Below are 22,336 nucleotides of genomic sequence, written 5' to 3'. Positions count from 1 at the left end.
TGAGAAACAATGTTCGGCATTTCATAACAACCCTATTTTTTAAAGTACAGCATATACCCATACTATGCGATAAGTAAAAACACAAGAATGGTTTAGCTCTACAAACGCCAACATGAAAAGACTGTTGAGTTGTTCAGTAAGAGATCCAAGTCACTGAACAATAAAGTGGTATGACACTTTTTTTTTAAAGATTTTATTTATTTGACAGAGAGAGTGCACAAGCGGGGGTTGGGGGGGAGGAGAGGGAGAAGCAGGCTCCCCACTGAGCAGGGAGCCCATCATGGGGCTTGATCCCAGGACCCTGGAATCAGGACCTGAGCCGAAGGCAGAGGCTTAACTGACTGAGCCACCCAGGTGCCCCGGTAGGACACTTTTTATATAAAAAATAGAAAACTGGGAGCGGCTGGGTGGCTCAGTCGGTTGGGCACTGACTTGGGCTCGGGCTGTGATCTGGTCAGGGTCCTGGGATTGAGCCCCACATCAGGCTCCCTGCTTCTCCCTCTCCCTGCCACTCCCCGCTTGTGCTCTCTCGTGCTCTCTCTCTGTCAAATAAATATATAAAATCTTTTAAAAAATAAAAAAAATAAAAAATAAGTAAAAATGAAAAACGTGTTGGTGAGAATGTGGAAAAATCGGAACCTTTGTGAATGGCTGGTGGGAAGGCAGAATGGTGTACTCACCATGGACAAGAGTTTGGGGGTTTATTAAAAGGTTAAACATAGAATTTCCACAGCCCAGCCATTTTACTCTGGGGGATAAATGCAAAAGAACTGAACACAGGGATTTGAGCAGGTATCTGTCCACCCATTTTCACAGCAGCACTACCGACAAAAGCCAAAAGGTGTAAGCAAGCCAAATGTCCACCCGCAGGTGAATGGAGAAACAAAAAGTGGTACACACGTTCAATGGAATATTATTCAGCCTTAAAAAGGAAGGAAATTCTGGGACACCTGGGTGGCTCCATCGGTTAAGCGTCTGCCTTCAGCTCAAGTCATGATCCCAGGGTCCTGGGACTGAACCCCGCGATGAGCTCCCTGCTCAGCAGGGAGTCTGCTTCTCCCTCTCTCTCTTTCTCATAAAATAAATAAAATCCTTTAAAAAAAAAAAAAAAGGGAAGGAAATTCTGACACCTGCTACAACATGGATGACCCTTTGCTAAGTGAAAAAAAGCCAGTCACAAAAGAACAAATATCATATGCCCCCACTTATGTGAGATCCCTACAGGAGTGAAATTCAGAGACAGAAGGTATAACAGAGGCCACTAGGGGGGAAGGACAGACAGTGTTTAACGGGGACAGAGTGTCTGTTTGGGATGATGAAAGAGTTCTGGACACGGACAGTGGGGAAGGCTGCACATTGTGAATGTACTTAAGGCCGCTAAATTGTACACTTAGAAACGGCTAAAAATGGTCAGTTTTATGTTATGCATATTTTACCACAATTTTAAGAACTGAGAGCAAGAGAGAAATGACCATGTAAGTGGTGCAAGCAATTCCAGGCGTGAGGAGCCAATGTCCAGGAAAAGGGAGCAGAACCCACATGCCCTCAGGCAGCCCGTGAGCTGCAGGGCTGCCTCTGGGAGCACTCACTCACTGTGCTGCATAAGGGAGCACACTTAGGAAAGTGTGCTTAGGGCCTACAACACAGGCCCTAAAAGCAAGCCACTGGGGTCTGGAGCCTCTAAATCGCAATCTGTGGGAAAGCATGAGGGGAACGAGCTGCCCTGGACCCCACGAACAGCCCAGTCAGTCTCCACTGTGGTGCCTTCCTGAGGACAGTGTCACACACCATTCACCTCAGAGAACAGCTCTGCAACCTGATCTACTGCAAATGGTAATGGCCAAGCTGCTCCCACACGCCTAACACCCCTGGAAGGACAATGGGCATTCACATCACCTCACATGACGCAACAGCACCCAGCACCTCAGTGTCCCCATTCTACAGGCTTTGAGGGGGGACATGGCTGGAGCTAGGGTAGTGGCACCAGAATTTGATTCTGGGTCTTCTCACTTCCAAGACTCTGTGCACTTTCCACTACGATACAGAGTCTCCCTATCATCCCCAGAACTCAGAAGCCTCTAAGACCGGATGACGACAGACACCTACGAGCACTCACAGGCCAGCCCTGCACAGGGCACCCTCCATGCAGAGACTGAGCAGGGGCACCTGGGTGGCTCAGTTGGTCAAGCAGAGACACAGCAACCCTGCCCCTGGCCTCAAGGTCCAGTTAGAGACCTACCCCTCTACCGCTGGTGACAAGACTGCATGCTTGTGGGGGGGGGGGGGAACCGAGAGGGGGTGTCGATCCTTGCCAGGGAACCTTCTGGAAGGGAGTAATGCCAGTAGGCAATTTTTATATTCATTTGTAAATTTATTCTGTTTAGGTAACTGTTTCTGTGAACTCAGCTGCAAAGTCCCCAGGCCCCCACACAGTGACAACAACAGTCTCGCACTGATCAAGGTCACTGGACTACAAACACGTACTAACTCACTTATCTCCTCAACCACCCTATGATGTCAGTGCTATTACTATCTCATGCACAGATGAGGAGACTGGAGTAGAGTCCCCTGCAACACGGGAGACAGGGCTGGTCTGGACCCCTGCTCCCAAGTCTGCACTCTGGCAGGCTCACCCTTCCTCCACGTGCTTGCTCCCTTCCACATGTGGACCAGGAGCCCGGTGTGGGGAGGGAATTTCCTGTGGGGTCATTCCCCCAGGTCAGTCCTGGTGCTGGAACTCACCTGCTCATTCGTCCTACCTGAGTGGGGGCCTCTCCCCTAAACTCCTCCTAAACTTGGTAGCTTATCGAGAACACCTGAGAAACTCATGAATTCAGCCACTGGGTGCCTGCGCTCTCGTGCTCGCTCGCTCTCTCTCTCTCAACTGATTGTGTACCTGCCTTTCCATTTTTGTAATGCTGATTTTCAAGTGTCCCACAAGAGGACCACCAAAGTACCCTTACACATTGCACAACACACACGCTCCTTCTCTCCAAACCCAGAAGAGGAGGTGAGGCCTGCAAAAGGAGAGCTCAGTGGGATGGCCAGAGATAGGGCCGGGGGAGCACAGCAACCACCTTGACCATGCTCTCCTGACCCCCAGCCAGAGCAGCATGGGGGAGAGCTGAGTGGGCATAAGCCGCACCCCACGCCCCAATCATTCACCCTTCACTCCTGAGAGGTGGTAAAAGGAGGCTGCATGTCATCTCTTCCTGGGTTTCCTTAAAAGAGTATTTTCTGCCCAAAGTGGGGGAGGCCCAGGCACGGACTGTTTCCCATGAGTGCACAAAACTTGCCTTGCCCATCACCCTGAAAGGCAGCATTGACCATGGGGCTGAGCCTCCAGCTGGGCGCCAGTGTCAACACCGAGGGACGCCCGCTGCCCAGCACCTCGCTCAGATTACAGGGACCAGAGCCTGCCAGAAAGGGGTTAGTTGGCAGCAGTCGTGGCGCCTAAAGTGACTTGGCCAAAATTAAATTCTTTAAAAGCCTGGTTGAGGCAGCAATCTGCTCACCCCAATGTCAGAGAACGGAATGATAATAGCTGATGATAAACACAGCTAACATTGCCTGAGCACACTCACTGTGTGCCAGGACAGGCCTTAAATGGAATTTCTCACTTCATCCTCCATCCAACCCTTGGAGACAAGTATTAGTAGTTCCAACTTACAGATGAGAAAACTGAGATTTCAAGAGGCACGGTGATTTGCCTCAGGTCACACAGCAAGTAGGGGGTAAAAAGCAGATCCAAATGCAAGCCTGTCTTGCTCAAAGAGCCTAAATTCCAAATCTCTTCCCAACCAGCCCCTCTTGGGGAGTACCCAGGGTTCCTGCTCCATCTCCCATTGCCAAAGATAAAGGAAGACCATGAGGAACAACATTCTTGGCAGCTGTTGGGTACTAAAAGCACCAAAATTTAATCTACCCATAAGCCATTAAGGCAGGTGTTAGCCATCATGCCCATTTCCCAGATTAGCAGACTAAGGCTCAAAGGGGTATCAGAACCCACCCAAAATTGTGAGCTGTTGTGGTCTCCTGACCCCCAGGCCAGTGCTCTCTTCACTACACTAGACTGCCAGGAATCCGCTTCTTCCCTCCCTATTCATTCATTCAACCATTATTTACTGAGTTCATGTTATAGGTGAGACACTTTTCTAGTGAACGAGATAGCTTCTGCCTAGACAGAGCATTGGTGGTAGGAATCACTGCCCTCCCGTGACATAATTCATCCTTCTTGATTTTTCTTCAGTGGAGCTAACCTGTCCACATTCCCAGTCCCCAAAATACAATGGAGCAGAATCCACCTCCATCTCTAGAAGTGGGTGTGTGACTCGTCCTGGTCAATCAGAACACGATTGGCTCAGGGAGAATAATGTGATCATGTTAGCCAGTGAGATGCAAGCTCGGAACAGTAGCAGAGGCGGCGGAGGTTGCCCCACAACCCGCTTCGCCCGAGCCCCCTCCACTGAGGCAGCAGGCCTGGAACTGCTGGGACCTGTGCCTGCAAGCAGAGCCTGCAAACGAGACCAGCCGAAGCCACAGGGCCTGGAGAGGGCACAAGAGGGCACTGTTTGATCCCCGGGATGAATTTTTACACTGGGAAGGTACTACTGAGAGCCTCATTTTATATATAAGAAAACTGATGCTCAGAGAGGTGAAGTCACTTGCTCGAGGACACAGAGCAGGTAAATCACAGGGCTGGGAGTTGAATTCAGGCCCATGTGGCTTCAGCGTCCATGTGCTGACCTCTTTGCCCGAGGTCAAATTCTGCAAAGGTGCTGTCTGGGCCTCAGTTTCCCCCTCGTAGAAGGGTGAGGAAATGATGCCCAAGCTCCCTCCGTGGTCAGACGTGAGGGCATCTTGGAGAGTGGGTGGGTCTTGGAAAGCTAAGGGTGGTCCAAGTGGATGGGGCACCTGTGGGAGCTGACAGGCAAGGAGTCACATAAAGAACAAGTGGATGCCTGTGGCCTCTGACGTCCATCTCTCCCACTCGCTGAGCAAGGCTGGGGTCCAGCAAAGGATGGGGGAGCCCCCACCCAGCCCTCCACTGCTGGCTGGCAGTGACTAACGCCTCAGCCCACACCCTTGAGAGCAGACACACAGTGGCCACTTGTGTTTACTGGCCGGGGCACCTCCGTGGGAACAATCTTCCCCCTTGTGCAGCTCTCGGGGCCCAGCCTGGAGGAGGTGGGGACAACTCTCCCAGCAGGGAGCCCTGCCCCACACAAGGGGCCCCGGCCAGTCCAGTCAGGGGCCGGGGGCTTCCTAAAAGTCACCCACAAAGCAGCAGCTGGTGGAGACAACCCCCAGGCCCACCCCCTTCCCTCCTGGCTGCAGGCTGATCACTGTGTCCCTCCCTCCTCCTCCAGGAAAAGAGCTGGTATCACAGAACTCAGATCAGAAAGAACATTAACCACCACTTCCACACCCCAACTCCCCGACCCCCCCTACAGAGGAAGAAACAGAGTCCACAAAAATGAAGGCAGTGACCAAGGTCCAATCTGGGACAGCCGCCTTATCCCCCTTGCAGATTCACAACTCTCCTTCCCTTTGGCAACTGCGCTCCCTCTTGGTGCAAGGAGTTCATAAGGAGCTAAGCCCACCGGGTCCCAGGGCACAGCGCAGGCCCAGCCACTCATTCCTGGCCCTCTCAGCCATAGCCAGTGGTTCACACTCGCACAAGTGACCCAAGGCAGGCCAACAGGGTTGTATCTGGGTGGTTCTGGGTCAGTTTGGGGTTTTTTGGTTTTTTGGTTAAGTTATCAGGAAAGCAGCTTTTTTCTTTCTCTGGCGTTGCTAAACTGGTAGAATGAAAGGCTGGAGAGTCCATAGCCCATGTGGCCAATCCTTCTGAGAGCCTGCCTGGGGATGAAGCCCTGACAAAGGAAACAGGGCCCACAAATGGAGAAGGGCAGATGATGAGGCCTGTGGACACCTGGAGCCAGCTGTTCCTGAAGACAGGGTCTGCCCTTAGACTTTTCAGTTACATGAGCCAATAAACCCCCTCCTGGACTTCTGTCATTTGCCACCAAAGAGTAAGTAAGTTTGCCATCTCTGGGGGTATTCCAGCAGAGATCACATATCCATGGAGGTACCTCACCACACAACACACATGTAATTAAGGGCCACCTTCAAAAGGGTCACCAAGACCTACCAAGTGACCTTCACTGAGGCCTCTCACAGGACCTAACTGATAATCCAGGACACAAAGACCCAAGTAGAAAACATGGTTACTAAGGGGCCACAGGCAACAGAAACCAGGGGATTCTTCTGCCAGAAGAATTTTCCTCCAAAAAAGTAGAGATGCATATTTATTAAATTACCAGAAACAAGGAATAATGGGACCCTCCAGTTGGTGACAAAACAGGTGGTAAAATGGGTATGCTCATTACTGACAAAAACAGATTCCATCTTCTAAAGACAAAAATTGCAATAGGTTTTTAAAGCCTATTATCCCTCATTCCTAAGAATTTAAGGCCAGGAAGTTATTCAAATAAAGACAACAAAAGAAAGGTACTAGGATCATGTTCACAGTAGCCCATAATGATGGCAAAAAAATGCAAATAGGCTAAATGTTCAACAGTCAGACAATGGTTAACTTAGTGAGGTATTAAGCAACGCTTTAAGATGATAAATAAGAGGACAATACAGTAGTGAGAGAAAATAATTAAGCCATAATAGTCAGTCAACAAGGCAGGATAATAAAGTTGTAGCTAAGCTAGAACTTTGGGGAAATTCTGGGCATCTACAAATGAAGAGGACCTGAAAACAGGGCATAAGGAATACAAGTGGTTTATGAAAATTAATTTCACTCAATGACATCGGAGAATTATCCACAGGGGTCCCAGCAAGGACAGACTGGGGATGGTGCCCAGAAGTGACCACTTTATCTTGATCTTGTCTTGAATATATACAGGGATGTGCACCCTCGTCCATCCAATATGGTGGCTACCAGCCACACGTGGCTGCCACACCGAAGAGAGCAGGAAACACAATATTCCCATCACTGCAGAAAGTTCTAGTAGGCAGCTTTGCACATAAGGCTGCACTTGGCAGAAAATACTTTCTCACAAAGGTGAGGGGGCATCTAAAACTCACTTCCGTGTTCCAGACCCAGCCTCAGAAACATGTATTTCTTTTTCTAGAAAGAAACGAAGGAAGTGCAAAGAGTGGGTAGAAGAACCTCAGGTGGTGATCACTCGCTAGTGAGGTCTCCTAGCAACCTGGCTGGGCAGCAGGCGTGAGGGAAGGCTCCCAGCCGGCCCGTCGGATGAGCAGCCTGGGCGTGTGGGTCAGAGCCAGAGAATGGAGTAGACAAGGCTAAAGCTTTCTACTTTCCCTATCCTCTTGAATCCGGATGGCTGTGTCAAATACGGTTAAGGCCACTGGAACCGAGGAGGGGCTTGGTCTGCGTCCTACAGTATACAGCTGTGGAGTCCCTGCCCAAAAACATTTTCTCTTTGCACGGTGAGGTCTGTTACTCATCACAGGAAAGGCTCCGACTCTATTACCGAGGGAGGAAATCTAGGCCTGGAAGGTCACAACAGGACCGGCTATGTGCAGGGGAAGGGCCCAACATAAAGGCAAGCAGGGTGTTCTGAGGGCAGCAGACATAGAGCCAGGAGAGGCAGCCAAGGTGGCCTTGGGTTCCGACTTCCACCAATGCCCCGGACTGGCAGGCATGAGTCAGCTGAGGAGTGGAGCCTGAGCACCACAGCCTAGCCTTCCAGAGGCTTGGGCTTGTGGGCCTCAGGAAGATGGCGGCCTGCCTAGGCCTCCTGTATGGTCTCTGGAGGCCGGATAAGCATCACCCCACCGGAATCCAGCATGGGTCCACGAGGTATGCAGAAGCACTGCTGCCCGCTACTGTTAAGAGAAAATGAAGGCCCCTGTCCCAGGTCACCCAGCTAGGAAGTGCCGTCAGGACTTGACGCAGGCCCAGCTCTCCCAGCAGAAGCCCCCTAGAGGAAACATCTCCAGGGGCTCCCACCCAGTTTCCAGGTGTGCCAGGCCTCCTTCCCCAGCTCTTCCCTCACAGCCTTTAGCCAGAAACCCTCTTTGGCCAAATGTCAATGGCTCCCTGACGCCTGACCCAAAGCCTAGACACCCTGGCCTGGCTCGAGGAGCCCTGGTGACTTTCCCCATCTACTTTTCCAGGATTCCACCACCACCACCCCCATACACAACCCTCTGCTACAGCCAGTGCGCTCCTGCTGCCGACTTTCATGCCTCTCCTTCTGCTCTTTCCTCCACCTGGAGCGCCTTCCCCATACTGTGCTTATCCCACAAAGTCTAACTCAACCACAGCCTGTTCCGTGAAATGCTCTGGGAACCCCAGCTCCCCGACTACTATTTCACACCTTATCAGGCCTTTCTCCACAGACTTCCTGGTACCCCGGTCATTTGTGTTCAAAGATTCTCTCTCTAATTTGGCTGTGAGCTCTGAAAGGCTCAGTCCATGTCCGATTCATTTTAGTCTGCCCCATAGAGCCTAGCCCAAAATAGCCAGTGGATAGAGGAACATGGGAGGGTGGGTAAATGGGAAGACGGGAGAACGGGTGGGCAGGCAGGCAGATGAGCAGGGGATGGGTGAATGCGAGGGTCCGGGGGGGCAGCTGGATGGGTGGGGCATGAATGGGAGGGAGCGTGCGTAGATGGATGAACGGGTAGATGGAGGAATGGAAGGGAGGGGGGTATGGAAGGATGGGCGTGCGGGAGGATGGACAGATGGACAGAGGGGAGGGTGAGCGAGCAGGAGTTTGAATGGGCAGATGGGAGAACAGGTAGATATGAGAGAAGAAGAAAGGAATGAAAAGTAGGACTAGGCAGTAAACCATCATGAAGTTGTCTTTTTTCCCAAAAGGCACTTGAGCCTACCTTGTCGTTGACTTCTATGGACACCAGACTCTCTCCTTCCCTCAATTCTACAGCCAAGAGTTATCTCTACAGGTACCTAACCTACTGCATCTCACCCATGTCCCCACCTTGTCCAACCTAGAAATGGGCAAATTTCCACCGAGTGATTTGTAGAATGGAAACAGCACAGGACCTAGGTTCAAATTCCGACTCTACTCCTTACCAGCTAAGCGCCCTTCAGGAAGGCAAGGAACCAGGCTGTCGTTTTCTGATAGCCATGTGGGCAATTCCAGAGACACAGGACAAAGTTTAGGAGCCACCGTGGGTTAATCGGTCAACTACTGGCTGTCACAGTCCTCGGTTAGGACTGTGAGTTTTTGATTTTCAAAAGCCTCAGAGCATGTTCACCTTGTTCACCAATATTATCTACTATTATTATGTTCAGCCACAGGATATACTAAGTATTTTAAAATAATGGACGGATGAACTGGTGTTCGTATCTGTGTGCAAACAGAAAGAAATGATGCCCTCCACATAAGGACAAAAAGGAAAGTGACGAGAAGTCCATTTTCTCCTCAATATATTTATGTTCCTGAATCTCTAGCTGGTCTCTGGTTTTGAACGCAGTCTCTTCTCTAGCTCGGAGAAGCCAAAGCCTTTGACTGGGCAGGATATATACAGTTAATGAGTCCTGCCAAGTGGAGAGAAACCACTTCCCTATCACTAATCACTGGGCCAGGTTTCAGCTCGTGACAAATGAGACAGCCAAGTTTCAGAACAAGAGACACTTAAGGATAGTAAAGATTGGGAGGCACAAAGCAGAGGAGTGGCATGGCTTGCAAAGCCAGCCATTAAATACCCTCTCCCTCAGGGAAGGGAAGCCTCGCGAGCCATCCCGGCCCAGCAGGGAAATGCTGAGCCTCCAAATCCTTCTGGGCTAGCAAATAAAAAAACCAAAACCCAACAGGATTGGCCTCAAAGATACCACGCCATGGCCTTGATCGAAAACCCAGGCAACCTGTCCAACTTGGCCAGGTATGTGGGAGCCTTCAGATCTCAGCTGTTCAAAAGTGATGGGGATCCAACCCCACCTACTGCCGATAAAGGAGGTGGGAAGGTGATACAGGGCCACTGCTCCCACCTCTCCCGAGCTCCCTCTCGCTGGAGGAGGGCCCAGAGAGGAATGGGTGCTGAGTCACGGCAGGAGGGCAGCCTGGGGTCAACAGCCCAGAGGAGGGAGAGAAGAAGGAAGCAGCTCTAGCCAGCATGTCTTCCGTGACCCACCTTCCTGCACACACCGTGCAGGGCTTACCTCACTCCATCTTCACCACAACCTTGGGGGACGTGTGCTCTCTTACCAGCCCCACTTTCCAGGCAGTTCCAAACCTCACAGGTGAAAACTGCTCCATGTTTTCAATCAACAGTACTTTTTGTGCTGTTTTTTATTATTTTAAAAATCAACACACACTCATTAAAGAGAGTCTTCTAAATATAATATTACAAAGAAGACAAAGCAAAGCACCCATAGTCCCTTGAGCGGACCTAGAAGGTATTATGCTAAGTGAAATAAAGGAAACAGGAAGACAAATACCCTGTGATTTCACTTATATGTGGAATCTAAAAAACAAACAAATGAACAAACAAACAAACAGACTCTTAAATACAGAGGACTGGTGGTTGCCAGAGGAGGGGGGAAATATGAAATAAAGGGGATTAAGAGGTACGAACTTGGGGCACCTGGGTGGCTTAGTCTGCCTTCAGCTCAGGTCATGATCTCAGGGTCCTAGGATCAAGCCTGCTTCTCCCTCTGCCTGCCCCCTCCTCCCTGCTTATGCACTCCCTCTGTCAAATAAAAACATCTTTAAAAAAAAAAAGAGGTATAAACTTCCAGTTATAAAATACCTAAGTCATGGAGATAAAAATACAATATAGTCAATAACATTGCAATAATGTTGTTTGGTGACAGATGGTGACTATACTTGTTGTAGTGAGCACAGAGTATCACCCAGGATTCCTGAATCATTACGTGGTACACCTGATGCATTCTGGAGCACCTCCAGGGTGCCGTGGTGGGGTCGTACCCACCTTAACACTTCCCAGCTGTGTGACCTCTCTGTCCCTCCCTTTCCGCCTTCGTCCAATAAAGACGTTCTTAGTTCCTGCCTCCCAGGCTGTTGTGAGCATTCGGTGAGTTAATGTGTGAAAGTCGCTTACTTAGAACAGAGCTGGGCTGTAGTGAGCATCCCACAAACATTTGCTCCTTATTCTCCGCAAGTATATGCTCCCCCACTTTATAAACGTGGGATTCAACTGTGCACGCTGATCGGTCGTTTCGCTGAACGGTATCCTTCTGCACTGTCTGCAATGACTGTCATGCCATTTAACCATATGGCGTCACAAACAGCCCTTTGGATCACAAACACTCTTCCACAGCCTCGCCTCCCAGAGCTACAGACTGTTCCACTGACTGGCAGGGTCAGCACAGATCGGACATACTGTCAGGCCACCCGCTCCATCCCATGGTGCTGCACCAAAAGGCCCGAGACTTGATTCCAGATGCCAGATGGCTCTCCAAGTGGTTGGGCCACACCGCAGGCCTCAGGGTCACACAGGCGGGTAGCCCGCCCCTGTGCCCTGGCTACCACTAGACCTAAAATGTGAGGAGCTGTGCTCAGGTCAGTCCTGCTGGCTCCTGGCTGTGTGTCCCTGGGGACTGGCCTCATAAGACTGCAGGTATAAAGACAGAACTGTTGAAACATTATGTGGTACAGCTGAAATTCACACAACACTGTACATTAATTACACTTCAATTAAAAAAAAAAACCATGTATAATCCCAGAGATAACTGCCTTTAGCATTTGGGAGTACCTCCTGCCAATATTCCACAGTGCAGGATAAGAAGTATGTCACACTTGTGAGAGAGCTGGTATCATCCCCATTTCTGCAGAAAAGGAAACTGAGGCAACGTCACTTGCCCCAAGTCACACAGTACAGGCAGTGGCCGAGCTGGGCCTTGCGAAGTGAAGGGCACCACCAAGTCAGGGGCCTCAGAGACGGGACTCCGGCGGGAGGTGTAGGGTGCTCCACAGGTCTTCTGGGGATCACCTTGCTGGCCTCAGCGGATGGTGTGCAAACAGAGCAGAGGCTCGGCACACAGCTGGCTCTGCTTCCTCATTAACACAGGCCCCAGTCCCCCCTCCTTGGCCCACAGAAGCAGCAGGAGGCTTCCTGTCACCTCAAAGTGGGGGCGGGCTGGAGGGCACTGGAGGAAGGAGGCGGCTTGAAAAAGAGCTGGGGCACCAGAGCCCACCAAGACGCACAACAAAGGTAGAAAAGACTCTCAAGGCCAAACAGGGAAGCGGGCCAGCTCTGACGGGGTCATTGCCTCAGGGTGACAAAGCCAGCTTTGATGGTGGCAACAGCCTCCAAGGCCAAGAATTGGGCCTGGGCTCCCAGACAAAACAGGCTGGAGCTTTCCAGGAAGGAGGGCAAAGTCAGGCGCGCCCTTCAGCCGTGAATGTTGCTCTTCCACCAACCGGAGTGGCCCCAGCCACCCCCGACTGACTGGCCATGGGCAGGCACCCCAGAGCGGAGACTGTGAAGCCGGAGCCTCTTTATCACTGAATCGTGTTCATTGTCATAACACGGCAGGCGAGAGAGAAATAAGCTTTAGGCTGACCTCCAGGAACCCATCACACCAGCTCTCTCTGCGAGAAGCAGCCTCCTGCATGACAAACAAGGGGAGGTGGTCCAGGGACTCTGCCTGCCAATCCTCAGGAAGCCAGTCTGGTCGATCAGCCGCAAGAATCCTCAGCACGCTGACGCTGCCGGCAGCCACCTTCCCTTCTCCCTCCATTCTGAGCACTGTGTGAAGGACTGGCCGTGACTCAGTCTTCACAAGTTCTCCCAGGGAGGCACTATTTTGATCCTCCAGTTTACAGCTCAAGATACTGAGGCTCGGAAAGGTGAGGTGACTTTCCCAAGGTCACAAGTAGGCAGGGGAAACTAGGAGAAAGCTCAGCAATGATCCCCATGCCTACACTGGTAGTCACAGTGCTGGGCCTGCCCACAGAGGGAGGAAGTGGGGGCTGGCATTTACTCATTCATTGTTCACTCATTCAGCAAAAATTTACTAAGCATCTGCCATGAGCATCTACTATGTTAGGCACAAAAAAATCTCCCTGCCTTCAGGGACCTTACATCTTCCAGAGAGGAAAGAAAATAAACAAGGAGACACACAAAAGAAATCTAGTCTGTGACTGGAACTCTGAAGGAAATCAGCAAAGAGCTGTCACCTTGGTCAGGGGGTCAGTCAGGGCAGGCCTCTCTGAGAGGGGACATGTGAATTGAGACCCAGAGGATGAGCAGAAGCCCTGGCTGCGCAAAGTAGTAGGAAGAGAATGGGAGGCAGAGAGAACAGCGAGTGCAAAGGTCCTGAGACAGAAAAGGGATATACCTTCAACTCCTCTCAGCGGCTCCATCCCCCCCCACCCTCCAGACAGAGGCTAGCTAGAGTTAACTCTTCAGTCACCAGCATGTGGTTAAACCTCTTGAGTCTCAGGGCCTGAATTCTGGCTCTGGTATTGCCTGTTAGTAAGAAAACAAAATAAGCAAGCTATGGGGAAAGGAAGAAAAAAATGTAGCGAAGGGGAAAACACGGAAAAAGGGGAAGAGGGTAAAGACTGAGTGAAGAGGAAGGTGAGTGCGGTGGGCGGAGGGAGAAAGGGGAAGGGAAGCACCCAGGAGCACACTGAGCCTTAAGATGCTGTGGCGCCAGCCGGCCCACACCCACCAGAGCGCTCCAGGAGGAGGCCAGGAGCACCCAGCTTCCCCACCGTGACGCTCGCCCACTTCCCCTGCCACTTCCTCTGTGAGCCGGAGCCCTGCCTACACCCGTCACCACTTCCTCTGTGTGAGAGGCCACCGCCACCATCTCCGGGCTCAGACCCAGCTAAGGCTGAGGCAGGCCTAGGAAGGAGGGTGTAGCAACACGAAGGCCCCAGGGAGACACCACACTGAAGGGACCCTGGGCCCTCTCCTCACGCCCTTCGTCTTTCCCTGCATCCTGTACAGGAGAAAAGGCACGGACTCCTAGCCAGAGACATCTAGGGTCAAGTCCAGCCTTGCCACGGAAAATCCGTGTGAGCCTAAGCAAATCAACCGGTGGGCTTCTCTGGGCCTCTGCTTCATCAGGTGTGGAGTGAGGATGCTAACCCCTGCCTTTCATGGGGCCAGCAGAAGCATAAATGATGAACAGATAGGAAGAGCAGGTCCCCACTTACCTTGTTCACCCTGGAACCCACAGTGCCCGGCACACAGTGGGTGCTCAATTCATCATTCTAATGGCTAACACTTATTTGAGCTTTTCTGAGGTCCTGAGCCAAGTGGTTTCCATGGGTTATTTCACCCTCCAACCCCCCTATGAGGCAGTCCCATTCCCAGCGCCACTTTGCTGCTAAAGACACAGAGGCACGCTTAAGTACTTTTCTCAGGATCCTACAACCCACAGGAGGTAGAGAGCCAGGCTTTAACTCCAGAAGCTCATCCAAGTTCCTGTGCCAACTCTGATCCCCGGCAAACGTGAGCTTCTTCCCTTCCCTCCTCACCCTCTCTGCTTTCTTGCCTCCTCCTCATGACCATCCCTTGCTCTCTAGAATCTTCCTGCCTCCCCTCCACATAAAACATCTCGTTCTTGGGCTGGTTGCCTTCCATCAGTTACTTCCTCTCCCTGGGCTCTGACCGGGGCCCCGACCACAGTGCTGGCCTTCCCTCCTACCCCCACCTGCTGGAGCCACCAGGGTGTGGCCACTCTGTCCCAGCCTTCACTCATCAGTGGCCACCCCGGCCTTGGGCAGCCAGGAAACCTGGCTCTGGCATCCCCTAACTCCCCTACTCTGGTGACCCTCCAAAAAGAGCTCCTCTCTAACACTGCACGAGGCTGACCTGGTCAGGCCCGGGGGACTCAGGGCAAGCAGGACATTAGCTGAGCTAATAAAAGCATCACAACCAAATTCCTCAGCTTGGCATTCAAGGCCTTCTTGTCCTGGCCCCAAATAGTATTCTTGATCTGGCCCTGCCCTGGGCCAGCCCCTCCAGCCAAGCCCAGCTCCCAAACCCACTGACCACTGGACTCAAGGAGGCAAGTGAAATGTATAGAAGGGGCCAGGAGGAGGGCACAAGGTGGGGGTGAACATCAGAGGCCAGATCCACACTGTGCAGTATAGCGGCCACATGTCGCTACTGGGCACCTAGAACGTGGCTAGTCCAGACTGAGATGTGCTGTAAACACAAAACACAAACCCATTTCAAAGACTTAGTATGGAATAAGAGTATTAAATATCTCTTTCGGGGTGTCTGGCTACACTGTCAGTAGAGTGTGCAATTCCTGATCTTGGGGTTGTTGAGTTCGAGCCCCACGTTGGGTGTAGAGATTACTTAAAAATAAATTTTTGGGGGGGCGCCTGGGTGGCTCAGTTGGTTAAGCGACTGCCTTCGGCTCGGGTCATGATCCTGGAGTCCTGGGATAGAGTCCCACATTGGGCTCCCTGCTCAGCAGGGAGTCTGCTTCTCCCTCTGACCCTTTTCCCTCTCGTGCTCTCTATCTCTCATTCTCTCTCTCAAATAAATAAATAAATCTTTAAAAAGAAATAATAAATAAATTTTTTTAAAAGACAAATCAATAAGTAACTATCTTTTTTACTCTATATTGATTATTGAATGCTGCAAATGATACTTTGGATATATTAGGTTAAATAAAATATACTATTAAACAGGTGGCCAACAGACTCATGAAATGATGCTCATCAACACTCATCATCAGGGAGATGCAAATCAAAACCACAAAGAGATAATCACCTCACACCTGTCAGAATCTCTTGTATCAAATACACAAGAATCTACAAGTATTGGTGAGGATGTGGAGAAAAGAGAAGCCTCGTGCACTGCTGGTGGGAATGTAAACCAGTGCAGCCACTGTGAAGAAGAGTATGGAGGCTCCTCAAGCAATTAAAAATGAGATACCAGGGGCGCCTCAGTGGCGCTGTCCATTAAGCGTCCAACTCTTGATTTCGGCTCAGGTCATGATCTCAGGGTTGTGAGATGGAGCCCCATGATGGGCTCCACACTCAGCAGGGAGTCTGCTTGAGATTCTCTCTCTCGCTCTTCCTCTGCCCTGGCCCCCCCTACCCTGCACGCAAGCAAGCACACACTCTCTCTAAATAAATAAATATTTTTTTAAAAAATAGAGATACCATACAACCCAGTATTTCCACTACTAGGTATTTTTACCCAAAGAAAGTGACAACACTCATTCAAAAAGACCTCTGCACCCTTATGTTTACCGCAACATTATTTACAATAGCCCAGATATGGAAGCAACTCATGTGTCCACTAATGGATGAATGGATAAAGAAGATGCAGTGTAATGCATTACTATTAGTCAGCCATAAAAAAGCCTGAGATCTTGCCATTTGAGACAACATGGATGGTCCTAACGGGTATCATGCTAAGTGAAGTCAGTCAGAGAAAGACAAATGCCATATGATTTCATTTATATGTGGAATCTAGAAAACAAAACAAACAACCAACCAAAAACAGACTCCTAAATACAGAGAATACACTGGTGGTAGCCAGAGGGAAGGGGGCTTTTATGTGAAATATGATTTCATAATGCTGGCAAGAACTTCAAATTTGGTTCACCCACCGTGGGAGCCACACAAATCAGGCCACAGGCCACACGAGCCTCGACGGCCCCCGACTGGCAACCTCAGGCCTCACTATATGGCCTCTCTCCTGGGCCAGGCTGCTCTCCAGCTTGCCATCACCACCCCACCTGCCCTGCCTGGTGGCAGCCTTCCTCTTTTCCCAGAAGCCCTGCCTCTGTCCTGCAACAGCTCACTCAACCCAGCAGAACCCCCTCTTCCTCCCCCCACCCCGTGCACCCAGCAGCAAGGGATGCTGCTGGCCACATCCAGCACCTCCTAGGAGCCAAATGCTGTGCCCTTCCTGGGCGGCGACTCCTAGTCTCAGCCCCACCCTACACAGGAGGAAACAGGCTCAGAGAGCAGCCCCTCGCCTGAGATCACACAGCCGGGATTCAGACCCCGGTCCATCTGGCTGCAAGGCCTGAGTCTTTCATCATATACTCTGGGACTCGACACACAGACGTGAATTAATACTGTTTGCCAAACCGAATCGAGCCAGTTCACTTCTACGAGGCAGTGGTGCTCAGCTGGAGCAATTCTGCCCCCCCAGGGGACATGTGGCAATGCCTGGAGACATTTTTGGCTGTCGCAACTAGGGGACAGAGGAGGAGGAAGTACCGGCACTGGGGGTACTTCTAATGAATAGAAGCTAAGGATACTGCTAACGTCCTATCATGCGTGGCACAACCCCTCCCACAAAGAATTTCGACCCAAACATCAACAGTGCCAGGGTGGGGCAGCCCTGGTAGAAGAGGCAAGCTACCTTCACCAGCTAGACCCCAAGACCTGACCTCTACTGCTCAGCTGCTTGCACACGCCCACCTTTGTCCCTGCTTTTTCCTTAGGCTCTTCTTTCCAGCTTATCTCTTCCCTCCGGCAAAAGACGGGGGACACAGCCTCCCGTGATGGGAACCAAAACATCAGCAATGATGACAGCACAAAGAGCTCCAGCGGCCCAGACCACCCAGACGAGTTGGAGCTCACCCCCTGACTCACACCTGTGCAGCTGGGCCACCGAGGGACCCAGGGAGTGACGGACAGTGACCTTCCCCTCATTAGAATACGAAAATCTCCGCCCAAGGAAGAGCACAAGCCTCCTGAACACAACATACAACGGACGTACAGGCACGTTTCCTGGAGGTGCATGCGTGACCTTATGTCTGCCTCTACATACAGAGACAAGGCTCCCCTTTCTCAATATTCATCCTAACCCTAGACGAAAGGAACCCATTCACTCTTGCTCAGGGAGTCTCAGCCTTGGAAGTTAATCCCGAGATTTCCTTATTTGCTTCAAGTTTCCTTTGTGTGACAAGTTCACCTGGTGTAGTCTCTACCTTGTGACTCACCAAGAAGCCAACTCACACTGGTTGGGTCTCACTACAAATACTCTTTCTTCTTTGTCCCCTAGGAAGCGGCAGTCACTAGCCAGGACCTTCTCTTTTTGCTACCACAAGCATCAACAATAACAAAGTATCTTCCTTTCTTGCCCACCTCCTGAGTGGGGATCAGGTGCCAAAGTGCATCACACCTCCTCAGCTCCTTCAGCCCTCCTCTCCTCCAAATGATCATGTCCCTTTACAGGCAAGAGCCTGAAGCTCAGAGCGCAAGGTCACTGGCTCTGCTTGAAACCCAGACCCCACTGAGCCCCAAATTTCTTCCCTTACCCACCCTGTTACTGCCCTCGGCGGCAGCCAAGAACCGGGAGTGACCATGCAGGACTGTTTTCTGGGGTCTGTGAGGCAGGCAGCCCCTGGAGTTGTCCCTGGTCTGGGTAATCTCAGGAGGCCAGGGGACCCCACATGGAAGTGGGGGTTGGGGATCTGCTTAGTTGTTGAGCTCACGTCACCAGGGCCTGCTCCGGAGCCAGCCAGAAACAGTCCCAGTGTTAAATCAGCTGCTCAAGCAGACCCCCTGAGGTCGGCAACACCCCAGGAAGCTCAGGGCCCCTGGAGTTTAGGACCAAGCCAGGAACCCACTCACAATAGCGTGGACTTCTATTTAAAAACACTAGGCTGAGCGGAAATAAGGTTACTGCCTGGGGGCAGATCTCTTTCCGGAGGAGGAGGGGAGGGGCACAGGCCGAGGCCCCCCCCCCCCCAGCAGCCCCAGAGGAAGCGGAAACCCAGGCCTTAAAACTATGGGCAGGAGAGGAGGTGAAAGGAGGGCCCCAGCTGGGAGGGGCAGAAGGCCTGACAGCTGGCTCCCACCTCACTAAGCCTCTGCTTTGTCTGAACCGGCGGCGCAGGGCAGGATGTGGCACTTGAAGGGTGAAGGTTAACAATGGATCTCTGGGCTAGAGGGCACCTGAGGTCCCCAAGGAGGGCAGACCCGTCCAGGGCCCCAAAGGACTCGGGGACTGGCCCTTGGCCAGAGCAAGGGAAGAAAGGGAGCCTCTAGTAACTTCTCTCGATTTCTTTTAAAAATCCTCCCTCAAATAGGCATACCCTTCCACCCTGTAAATCCCTCTGAGCATCGAGCCTAAAACAGGATTTAAAACACAAAAAGAACTTTACTAGCAAACCTGCTCATCAACGTATAGCTCTGCTCTAAGGCTCACTTTGGAAACGCCAATGTCCCAACACCATTGATATATCACGGATCAATTTCATTGAAACGCTAAATTCGCATTTGCTTGTGTGCAGTTTTGTGGACCAGAAACACTAAGTGAACAAAGAACACCGCACCCAGCCGAACCAAGTGGCGAGGAAATGCCCACATTGCACAGGGATGCACCTCGAACGTGTCAGGGGCCCGTGGCCCACACAACATCTGGGGTCCCAGTTAGCGCCCGACTTCAGATAGCCCTCCTCCCACCGCTTCCCCTGCAGCCATGGCTCCTGCCCCCACGGCCACAGCGCCCAGCGCGTGGTTTTCACGTTACGATGCTGTATTTAGTGTAAGATGTTTGTATTTCTTATCTATAAATTTGTGTACAACTACAACCGGTTTTTTAGGTTCCTTTTTTTTTTTTTTTCTTATGGGCTCCTGCTGCAGGCTGCAGTTCCTAAGTGTTCTGCTCTTAGCACCATGTCTTATAAGGTGCGGTTCTTACTGATTTTACTCAGCATCAAGACCTTTTGCGGAAGGTATATTTACATCACAGCAGAACTATGTTATGTAAAGTGCTTAGCACAGCGCCTGGCACATAAATAATAAGCATTTAATCAACTGTGCCTTGCTAGGGAAAAAAAAAAAAGCTAGGGGCACCTGAATGACTTAGTTAAGCTTCCAACTCTTGGTTTCGGCTCAGGTCATGATCTCAGGTGGTGGGATCGAGTCCTGCGTGGGGCTCCATGCTCAGGGCACAGTCTGCTGGAGATTCTCTCTCTCTCCCTCTCCTTCTGCCCCTCCCTCCCACCCTTGCCCCTCCCTCCCCACCCACACACACTCTCTAAAATAAGTAAAATCTTTTTTTAAAAAAGTGAAATATCCAATAAGATTAAGGCCAAGGCAGCACTGAGCCAACCCAGAAGGTATGTAGGAAGCATTTAGAATAATACAGAAAGAGGTTTAAGAATGAAAGATAGTATAAAACACTGTAGGTATGTAAGATTACAACCCTGCATTAAAACATTTTTTTCCACCATAAAAAATTGGTAAAGTCGGTAAGGAAATATATCAAAATGTCAAGAGCAATTGATGGGACTTAGGGTGATGTTTTTCCTTTTACCTAAAAAAAATTTTCTTTGTATACTCCCTATTTTGCAAAAGCATACACCTCTTAACAGCTTAAAGGTAACATAAGATCAAAACCAAAGTAATTTTCGGGCGCCTGGGTGGCTCAGGTGGTTGGGCGTCTGCCTTCGGCTCGGGTCATGATTCCAGGGTCCTGGGATCGAGTCCCGCATCGGGCTCCCTGCTCCTTGGGGGCCTGCTTCTCCCTCTGCTTCTCTCTTTCCCTCTCTGCTTCTCATGAATAAATAAATGAAATCTTAAAAACAAACAAAAACAAAAACAAAAGTAATTTTCAAGAAGCAGAAAAATTGAGCACCTGGCTGGCTCCGTTGGTGGAGTGGGCAACTCTTGGTCTCAGGGTTGTGAATTCAAGCCCCATGTTGGGTATAGAGATTACTTAAAAATAAAATCTTTAAAAAGGAGGGGAAAAAGGGGCAGAAAAATAATCTCAGCCTGCTAACCCAACTCCTGATGTCTGCTCACTCTGTGCTTAGCACGTGAGTACCCACCCTGCCACTATAAGAGAAAGCACATCCTGCTTGAAGGCAACTTTGTTCCACTCAACGTATCAAACACTTCCTCTCCTTTCTACCTTGTCTTCAGAATAAAGAGGACTTTTAAGAAGCATTCTGAAATGATACAGGACAAGCATTTTGAAACCACATAAATACTGTAACATTTGCTTTGTATCAAGTAATGAGATAGAAATGATTTTCTTTTGAAATCAATTTGCATGGCATAAGGATTAAGTGAGAATGACCTTGATTCTGCCCAGAATGAATCCTACCCTCCTTTTTCTCTCCTGAGGCCAACTGCTCATTGGTATATCAGGGAGAATAGGAGAAAGGGGACTCCTATCTTGAGGTTGCGATTGTTTTCGGTTTTGAGCTTCTGCAAGAAGGTCGTCAGGAAATCTGGAGTCAGAGTCCTGTCCTAACAAGCATGTGACAAACTGAGATTTCTAAGGCTGTATACACCAGGGAAGTCCTCAGTACTGACTACCCCATGCTGGCTGCCAGGAGAACAGAGGGTAGATATGGTGCTCCCCAGTTCACAGCCAGCTAGCTGCTCAGGCACCGTGTCAACACGTAAGTTCTGGTCCCAGCCATAAAATCTAGATGGAACTTCTGGCCTTTGCTGCCCTGGTGGCCATGCCAGGGGACAATGAAGTGGAAAGGAGTTATGGTCACTGATGAGAGTCTAGAGTAAAGTATTACCGGATTCAACTTTAAGGGGCTGAGCAAGAAGCTCTTCAGAGGAGGCGGCATGTGTGACAGGGATCTTCAATCCAGGGTGGGTCTTCCATAGTGGGCAACTAAGGAAAGTGTTAAACTGAAGCTCAGAGCCTTGGGTTCCAATCCCTTCTTCTCCAGGGGCCCCCGTACCCCCACATATAACATGAGGTTGAGTTGGATGAGCGGGTTACACCCCAAGGCCAGACAGGTGATGTAATATATCGTTCAGGTGTATCAGCCATCTCACAGTTCTCTTGCTCTAGCTCCCTCTTGTCTTAATTATGAGAAAATCGTGGGTTCCGAGGTGGTGGGGAGGGAGCTGTGGTGCAGCCAGCTCACAGCTTTGGGAACTAGATTCACTTAAAGAGGGTCCACTTGCCCTGGACAACCAGGGGACAAAATAACTTGTGAATCAGATACGCTCCTTTGTATGAAACTTCCAGAGTAGCAGGGGAGTTTTACAGGGCTAGAGCAGGCGGAAATGACAAGCAAAACTGACAAGGGGAAATCTTACCAGCATAAAAGTAAAGTTCTGCATTTAGGCTTAAAAGAAAATGAGGGGCACCTGGGTGGCTCAGTGTTTTGAGTGACCGACTCTTGATTTCAGCTCAGGTCATGATCTCAGGGTTGCGAGATTCAGCCTTGCTCAGGCTCTGTCCTCAGCACAGAGTCTCCTTGAGATTCTCTCCCTCCCCCTCTGCCAAGCCCCCACCCCGCCCCCCCCACCGCCAATGGTTCCAAGCTCTCTCTCACTCTCTAAAATAAATAAATAAAATCTTTAAAAAAGAAATAAAGAAAATGAACCATTTGGAGCCAGGATACACTGGGAGAGAAGACAAGACTGCAAGTGAAAGCCAGCCCCTATCA

The 22,336-nt window shown here is 50.6% G+C and overlaps 1 protein-coding gene across 1 annotated transcript in view; it reads right to left on the bottom strand.

Annotated features, from left to right (window-relative positions):
- Positions 1 to 22,336, bottom strand: part of STK10 (serine/threonine kinase 10) — a 117,623-nt gene that overhangs the window by 93,163 nt on the left and 2,124 nt on the right. The gene's annotated exons all lie outside the window — the stretch shown is intronic.

The sequence above is a fragment of the Eumetopias jubatus genome, unplaced genomic scaffold, assembly GCF_037043125.1.
Source record: "Eumetopias jubatus isolate StellerSeaLion01/CBP00866 unplaced genomic scaffold, mEumJub1_p1.0 scaffold_5, whole genome shotgun sequence".
NCBI lineage: Eukaryota > Metazoa > Chordata > Mammalia > Carnivora > Otariidae > Eumetopias > Eumetopias jubatus.
Note: the sequence above shows the minus strand (reverse complement) of the source record. Positions and strands in the feature narration are given on the sequence as shown.